At 46.4% G+C, this 9,064-nt stretch overlaps 2 long non-coding RNA genes across 2 annotated transcripts; both read right to left on the bottom strand.

Annotated features, from left to right (window-relative positions):
- Window positions 1–254: 254 nt before the first annotated feature.
- On the bottom strand, window positions 255–1,661 carry LOC122369798. The gene is made up of 2 exons (XR_006254477.1): window positions 813–1,661; window positions 255–567 (listed from the first exon to the last, which is right to left on the bottom strand). It is a non-coding gene; the product is annotated as an uncharacterized LOC122369798 (long non-coding RNA).
- A 4,229-nt stretch (window positions 1,662–5,890) lies between these two features.
- On the bottom strand, window positions 5,891–6,741 carry LOC122369789. The gene is made up of 2 exons (XR_006254474.1): window positions 6,449–6,741; window positions 5,891–6,203 (listed from the first exon to the last, which is right to left on the bottom strand). It is a non-coding gene; the product is annotated as an uncharacterized LOC122369789 (long non-coding RNA).
- Between the last annotated feature and the right edge of the window lie 2,323 nt (window positions 6,742–9,064).

Raw genomic sequence — 9,064 nt, 5'->3', positions numbered from 1 at the left:
GGTGCTCGTCGCTGGAAAAAAACGCTGGTGACGTAGTGTAATTTGAAAGTTGTCCCTTTGTATATGCTGCTATGCTGCATTGCTGTCTTATCGCTAGATATGTCTAGGGGATTGTGTCCTTCACTATATTCTTCAATCGTTTACTCTATGTGCTGTCTAGGGGTATTACTGATGAAAACGCGATCGATATATGTGTGTTTCTGGTTCCTTTCCCTCCTTCGTTCCCAACACCATCCACCATACAGACGTGAACATGAGTTAAAAGTAGATATATTGAAATGAGCCAAAAGATAAGGTCGAAACCAAAATGTCAAAAGGAAGCGATCGAGTCATTAAACGAGACAAGGCCGAAAATCAGTCCTGCACGAATAGCCGTTGCATTAGCACGGGCTGATATCGAAGAATACGGAAGAGTGTCGAAAGAAGACCGAAAATCAGTCCCACTCGAGTTGCTATCGCACTCGAGTATGCCGATATTGTAGAGGCCGGAAGAGTGCCGAAAGAACAGCCTGCTGCCGCCAAGCCGAGCCAATCGGCTCCCTGGTCAGCGTCATGATGGCGGGCAGGCTGAAACACAAACAGCGCAGTGAGACCGGACAACGGCGGTCAACGGTCACCAAAAAAAGGGCGAAAGAGACAACCGAATGGGTAGCCGAAAGACAAAACAAACAGTTCAACCATATACCGAATAGTTCGGCAAGTTAAACGGACTTCCTAGAAGACGTCACGTCACCTTGTCCCCACAGCACAGCTCCAAGAGAGCTGGCTGGGGCAGACCGTCCGGTCTGAGTCATTCTTACGTAGGTACTTACTTGTGCATGTTGAGTGGAGTGTTGGAGAGTGGATGTTGTTGAGTGTGGTGTGGACTGTGTGAGTGTGTCGCTGCTGCGTCTGGCGCCCGTTTTATACCTCTCCGACAGTCGTTTGCCCTTGGTGTGTCGTCAACCCATTTTTCACGATCTAACCCTCGCCGAGTGTTTTTGGTGTGGGCGAACGGTGGAGGTCAGCGAGATAGGAGCCGAGCGAGCCGCCGCCGGTTGGTCGGCCTTGGCCTCCGGGCCGACTGACGGGGCGCTTCCCGTCGCTGGAAATAATGAGTGTCGCCGATGCCGCTCAGAGCAGATGGAAACGATATTTCTCACATCCCTCCCATTTTTATGGCGAACGAAGAACTGTAACCTTAGGGGTGAACGGGTATACGTACGTAATAATAGACTTACAGTCTGACTGGGTCAAACCGAGTTTGACTTGTAGACAATGGCAAATGCGGCGTCTTAATCTGTTTTAACTGTTTTATGCCTTTCGACAAATATGACAATAGTGCAAAATACATAATCACTTAATAGCTTGATAGATAAGATCACACGACTTTAGCTTCAGCTTTAGCATTGCACCATGGTAGTGCTGCTGGATACAAATTCTTGGAAAAAGGCTATCACTGCACCTTTACCTTTATATTATTCTGGGAACCACATCTCCTTGCTACTGACCTGTGGACTGTTTCTGGGATGGGAATTTCGTGGTTTACCGGAAACGATTTACAAAGGAGCATGTCGTCAGTCGTGCAATGTAAAGGGTACGCTTGTTAACGATTCCCAATACGGGCTTCGACTTTAAAAACTCACGAGTGATAACGTGATGGGTCCATCCGTCTGCTTTATGGTCGCCACACCTGGAGGAGATAAGTTACAACCGACGGGCGAGTGATCGTTTGCCTCCGTTAGAACAGAAGGATGCGTTTCCGACTTCTGGCAGCACTCAGCATCGAGATGTTGGTCCTAAGGGCTCGGGTGAGGTGTTGAGGCTGAAGTCAATCTGACATGCCGAGAGATTGGTGGTGCTTGTAGACCTTTTGGTATCTCAGATACCTGTGTAGGACGCACTCTGCTGCTGGCTCCAATGACCTGAGGACATTGGGAGGGACTAGACGATGCGAGCATCGCAGCACACGAGCAGTTTGTCCTATTGTCTATGCCGGTTCTATGCCCGCGCATCTTTTGGTCTGCACAGATCCATGTCGCTGGATCTAGTTTCAAGGCAATGCACAAGATTGTTGCTTCACCACAACTTATACCTCGAGCACCAACTGACCCTTATCACGACCTTCATGCATACGCTGAAGCAGATTGTAGCAAACTCGTCTGCTTGACTTTAACAAGTGAGCACATGCCCGTTGGCTTTGCTCTTTTGATCTCAAGGGTTGTTCTTACTTTTGTTCGTGACCCGACATCACCGTCGCTGGTCACTCACGAGACGGTGGCGCTCCATGCAGGGTTGGATAAATCCATCAGGACCTCCACTCGGCAGCGCGGTGTCTGTTGCAGACAATACAACGAAAGTCAACCACAGTAACTGGTACACCTTCCATTCAATATGACGTTGACTCTTCGTTCAGCTTTGGGATTGGCAAATGATTCACATAGGTGCTGAACGAGTTCACATAGGATTGCAGGTTCTAACTGCATAGGCTTTCGGGTTCATATTTAAATCGTTCCACAGGAAAAGGTGTGGTCAGTTTGCACAGTTGATGCTACTCCAGAATCTTGCTATCAAACATTAACCTAAGTGTTACTCGAAAGTCGAAACAACGAAATCAAGCAAATATTTCGTTTATGTTGCATTGTCCCTTACCGTTGCGGTTCTGCTCGGTTTAGCTTTACTGGAAAGACCTTCCCTCGGGACGTCTCGTGCCTCGTTCCTGCGCTGAAATCGAAACCTTTCGGCTTCAGTCAGCTCACATGGTAACTGCTGACGGCCGAATTACTATTTTTCTTTGCCTTGTTATCTCAACTGCAAGACCCACGCAGTAATTCACGATGAAGCAGGACATGAAGCATTTATGTCTATCTTCCTACTCTGGAGATGAGCCACGGGATGGACTCCTGAAGAGTTTTGCACTTGCTATGACTTGCAAAGTGTAGCTAAGCAAGGATTCGAGTCGTACTACCTCCTGCCATGGAATGGAGATAAAACGAGACGAAAACCACTTTCCGTCTTAAACACTATCTTTCCCTCTGCAGTCACCTGAAGTCTACTCACATTTCAACTGTTTGTCGGGTTTGCTGTTTTTGCAACATCTGTGCAACGAAGCACAGGAACCAAGTCACCTTTCTTATCGACGCTGCGGTCATCTTCTGAAACAAGTTAACGTCGATCGGTTTCGCTGCTTCTGCAACACCTGTGCAAACGAAGCAAAGCAACCGAGTCATCTTCCTAAGACACCTGTCTTATCGACACTGTGGTCAATTATCCGACACTGGTCAATTCCTGAAGTACAATTCCTAAAGTAATTATGGTGTTGGTCGGGTTTGCTGCTTCTGCAACACCTGTGCAATGAAACAAGCAACCAATTAATCATGTAACCATCTAACCTTGAATGTGAATCACACCTTTCCGATCGACTGCTGCGACTACCTTCCAAAGTCATTAAGCTGTAAGTCGGGTTGCTGCTCCAGCAACTCCTGAGCAGTGCCAAACAAGTCAACCGAGTCATTCTATCTCGGATATAAAACAACCCACCTTCCTTATCGATGCTGCGGTCACCACCTGAAGCAAGTAGATTGTTGGTCGGGTCCGCTGCTGGCCTCATCTCTCCTGTAGTCGTCGGAGTGCTCGACTCTCATACTCCGGTAGCGGTGCAGTTGCGGTGGGGTTTGCCGCCTTACACGCTCCATTGGTTCCGTTATCCACATGCCACCTCATTAGCATGGATTGTTATGTCGCATGTGCCAGTGACCTGCTGCTCCCGTCACTGCACGCCCAGCCCTTATGCCTAGAGCGTAAGCTGACCGAGAATTTCCACCCATACCCGGCCGGTGTATGTTCGGTGGGCATGGACCCCCAGAGGACCACCCTCTGCCATGCTACTCATTCTGGTAGATAGGTGGGGCAGGCCCTATCACCAGTTCTCCTCAGCTCCTACGCGTCCGGGCAGCGACTGCCGTCCTGCTCCACGCGAGCAGACGGTCCGGTGACGTCCTCCTCCAAGAGACGTCTGTAGGCTGCACGTCCTACCTAGCACTCGCCCTTCTCTCAGGGACGTAGGCAGACGGCACGACCTACTCAATAAACGGAAACCACATTTCTGGCCCAGCACATCACCCGCCAAATAACAAATGCGTTTATCATTCTGTCAAATACTTCCCAACTGGACGGGAGTATCACCAATGTTGACTGGGATTATCTTCACAAATCACAACCCTGAACTGACTGATGAGATGACTGTCTGTTTGAACCGAAGCAAAGTTAAAAGTATATTGCCGTCCAATGTTAACCAATAATGACTAATTAATACAAAATTTACCTATCAACTAGGGCAAAGGGTCTAACACAGAGAGAATTACTTCACCTGAATTCGACTTACCGGAAACCTGCCACATGCTCTGAAATATTGAAATTCCTGTGTAAGAACTGAATAGATGTAAACGACGTTGTACTCTCACAAATAAATGACATCTCAAACTGTGAAACATTGAACCGATCTTGTACACTGAACCTTGTCAACAACTCAGCCATAATGCAACTCTACCAGTGACCAACCAGTAAAAAAAAAACCCAAAAGAATAACTAATCATGTCAGCGAGGCATCAATCCACTCAGTCACAATGACACTTCGGACTGTGTCAGGGCCATGTAAGGTTATGTCAACGGACCTCTGACAACGAACCTCTGAACTCCGGAACCTTGATCATGGGATACTTCCGCGATCTTGAAAGCTGATCGAATGGTATATCCGGTTTGGCGATCAGATGATCGAGCTCGCGTTGTTTTATCTGTGGATGGTTATTGCCGCGAACACGCTAGCTGACCACTGTGCTGCCATGCACCTGGTCACTGACATCCTATGGCAACTACCCCAAAGTTCAATGACACCAAGTCGGTATCACCAGAACGTCCCATGACAACGAAGTCAGTGTTATATAGTTCCCTAAAGTCAAGTCAGTAACATCTGAGCATTAAAGGTCAAGACAAAGCTCAATAACACCAAGTCGATGTTATCAGAGCAAACCAGCGGACCAGCTCAACAACACCAAGTCGGCATTATATGAGCGCCTTACGGGCAACTTCTTAATAAAGTTCAATTATACCAAGTAAGTATCATCCGAACACATATTCAAGTCAAAGGAATCGAATGGATGTAATCCATAGAGCATATCTGGACATTCATTTATACCATGAGTTAAATAGCCATTTGCTGTCATGCCAACGATGCGAACGAATTGATTTGCGAGGTATACGACCGAGTAGCGTATCGCCAGAAGGCAAAGTAAGTAGACCCACAGAAGTAAGCAAGACTAACCTGAATCAAATGAACTTCAAGAGATGGCGACCTCGACGGTGCGTCCGATGTAGGTTGCCCATGCAGCATGCGGACCAACAATTGGCCTGGCGAACCTAAGAGTCTGGAACTCGAGCCATTCGCCATCAAATAAAGGTAACTGGAAATGGAAATACACAAATTTGACCAGTCAATTCATGTTTCACGAACACGGTGAAACGGAAAGTTTACGAATCACGAGCAGCAAGCTACACCAACGAAGATCCACGAATCATTCTGGAACAACAAAGAACCTGAAAACTTTACAAGCAAGAACATGCAATGAATCAACGGCATATACAATCAGGGTCCTGTTCGAGCAGAACAGAGTTTGATATCCCGGACGAGCCCCCAATGTAATTTGAAAGTTGTCCCTTTGTATATGCTGCTATGCTGCATTGCTGTCTTATCGCTAGATATGTCTAGGGGATTGTGTCCTTCACTATATTCTTCAATCGTTTACTCTATGTGCTGTCTAGGGGTATTACTGATGAAAACGCGATCGATATATGTGTGTTTCTGGTTCCTTTCCCTCCTTCGTTCCCAACACCATCCACCATACAGACGTGAACATGAGTTAAAAGTAGATATATTGAAATGAGCCAAAAGATAAGGTCGAAACCAAAATGTCAAAAGGAAGCGATCGAGTCATTAAACGAGACAAGGCCGAAAATCAGTCCTGCACGAATAGCCGTTGCATTAGCACGGGCTGATATCGAAGAATACGGAAGAGTGTCGAAAGAAGACCGAAAATCAGTCCCACTCGAGTTGCTATCGCACTCGAGTATGCCGATATTGTAGAGGCCGGAAGAGTGCCGAAAGAACAGCCTGCTGCCGCCAAGCCGAGCCAATCGGCTCCCTGGTCAGCGTCATGATGGCGGGCAGGCTGAAACACAAACAGCGCAGTGAGACCGGACAACGGCGGTCAACGGTCACCAAAAAAAGGGCGAAAGAGACAACCGAATGGGTAGCCGAAAGACAAAACAAACAGTTCAACCATATACCGAATAGTTCGGCAAGTTAAACGGACTTCCTAGAAGACGTCACGTCACCTTGTCCCCACAGCACAGCTCCAAGAGAGCTGGCTGGGGCAGACCGTCCGGTCTGAGTCATTCTTACGTAGGTACTTACTTGTGCATGTTGAGTGGAGTGTTGGAGAGTGGATGTTGTTGAGTGTGGTGTGGACTGTGTGAGTGTGTCGCTGCTGCGTCTGGCGCCCGTTTTATACCTCTCCGACAGTCGTTTGCCCTTGGTGTGTCGTCAACCCATTTTTCACGATCTAACCCTCGCCGAGTGTTTTTGGTGTGGGCGAACGGTGGAGGTCAGCGAGATAGGAGCCGAGCGAGCCGCCGCCGGTTGGTCGGCCTTGGCCTCCGGGCCGACTGACGGGGCGCTTCCCGTCGCTGGAAATAATGAGTGTCGCCGATGCCGCTCAGAGCAGATGGAAACGATATTTCTCACAGTAGCATTTTTAAAGTTCCCCGTCCTTTGACCTTGAATTTGACCTTGAAGTTTGACCTTGATGAAAATGGTGTTCGATGTGCGGCTAGAACTTTGCACGCGCTACATTTTGGTGCCAAAATTTTGAAAATCGGACAATATTTAGTGGCACTTTTTCAGTTCCCCGTCCTTTGACCTTGAATTTGACCTTGAAGTTTGACCTTGATGAAAATGGTTTTCGATGTGCGGCTAGAACTTTGCACGCGCTACATTTTGGTGCCAAAATTTTGAAAATCGGACAATATTTAGTGGCACTTTTTCAGTTCCCCGTCCTTTGACCTTGAATTTGACCTTGAAGTTTGACTTTGATGAAAATGGTTTTCGATGTGCGGCTAGAACTTCGCACGCGCTACATTTTGGTGCCAAAATTTTGAAAATCGGACAATATTTAGTGGCACTTTTTCAGTTCCCCGTCGTTTGACCTTGAATTTGACCTTGAAGTTTGACCTTGATGAAAATGGTTTTCAATGTGCGGCTAGAACTTTACACGCGCTACATTTTTGTGCCAAAATTGTGAAGATCGGACAATATTTAGTGGCACTTTTTCAGTTCCCCGTCCTTTGACCTTGAATTTGACCTTGAAGTTTCACCTTGATGAAAATGGTTTTCGATGTGCGGCTAGAACTTTGCACGCGCTACATTTTGGTGCCAAAATTTTGAAAATCGGACAATATCTAGTGGCACTTTTTCAGTTCCCCGTCCTTTGACCTTGAATTTGACCTTGAAGTTTGACCTTGATGAAAATGGTTTTCGATGTGCGGCTAGAACTTTGCACGCGCTACATTTTGGTGCCAAAATTTTGAGAATCGGAAAATATTTAGTGGCACTTTTTTAGTTCCCCGTCCCTTGACCTTGAATTTGACCTTGAAGTTTCACCTTGATGAAAATGGTTTTCGATGTGCGGCTAGAACTTTGCACGCGCTACATTTTGGTGCCAAAATTTTGAAGATCCGACAATATCTAGTGGCTTTTTTCAGTTCCCCGTCCTTTGCCCTTGAATTTGACCTTGAAGGTCAAGGTTTAGGGGTAAATGGGTTCGATTTTCGTGATCCTCATGGTCCAATTGACCTTGGACGAGGTTTTGGCTAAAATCGGTGCTCGTCGCTGGAAAAGTCGCTGGTGACGTAGCATTTTTCAAGTTCCCCGTTCTTTGACCTTGAATTTGACCTTGAAGTTTGACCTTGATGAAAATGGTTTTCGATGTGCGGCTAGAACTTTGCACGCGCTACATTTTGGTGCCAAAATTTTGAAGATCGGACAATATTTAGTGGCACTTTTTCAGTTCCCCGTCCTTTGACCTTGAATTTGACCTTGAAGTTTGACCTTGATGAAAATGGTTTTCGATGTGCGGCTAGAACTTTGCACGTGCTACATTTTGGTGCCAAAATTTTGAAGATCGGACCATATCTAGTGGCACTTTTTCAGTTCCCCGTCCTTTGACCTTGAATTTGACCTTGAAGTTTGACCTTGATGAAAATGGTTTTCGATGTGCCGCTATAACTTTGCACACGCTACATTTTGGTGCCAAAATTTTGAAAATCGGACAATATCTAGTGGCACTTTTTCAGTTCCCCGTCCTTTGACCTTGAATTTGACCTTGAAGTTTGACCTTGATGAAAATGGTTTTCGATGTGCGGCTAGAACTTTGCACGCGCTACATTTTGGTGCCAAAATTTTGAAAATCGGACAATATTTAGTGGCACTTTTTCAGTTCCCCGTCCTTTGACCTTGAATTTGACCTTGAAGTTTGACCTTGATGAAAATGGTTTTCGATGTGCGGCTAGAACTTTGCACGCGCTACATTTTGGTGCCAAAATTTTGAAGATCCAACAAAATCTAGTGGCACTTTTTCAGTTCCCCGTCCTTTGACCTTGAATTTGACCTTGAAGGTCAAGGTTTAGGGGTGAATGGGTTCGATTTTCGTGATCCTCATGGTCCAATTGACCTTAGACGAGGTTTTGGCTAAAATCGGTGCTCGTCGCTGGAAAAGTCGCTGGTGACGTAGCATTTTTCAAGTTCCCCGTTCTTTGACCTTGAATTTGACCTTGAAGTTGAACCTTGATGAAAATGGTTTTCGATGTGCGGCTAGAACTTTGCACGCGCTACATTTTGGTGCCAAAATTTTGAAAATCAGACAATATTTAGTGGCACTTTTTCAGTTCCCCGTCCTTTGACCTTGAATTTGACCTTGAATTTTGACCTTGATGAAAATGGTTTTCGATGTGCGGCTAGAACTTTTCACACGCT

This window comes from Amphibalanus amphitrite, unplaced genomic scaffold, assembly GCF_019059575.1.
Source record: "Amphibalanus amphitrite isolate SeventyFive unplaced genomic scaffold, NRLGWU_Aamphi_draft 001073F_arrow, whole genome shotgun sequence".
Classification (NCBI taxonomy): Eukaryota; Metazoa; Arthropoda; class Thecostraca; order Balanomorpha; family Balanidae; genus Amphibalanus; species Amphibalanus amphitrite.
The sequence above is the reverse complement of the archived record's forward strand: the minus strand, read 5'-3'. Positions and strand labels throughout refer to the sequence as shown.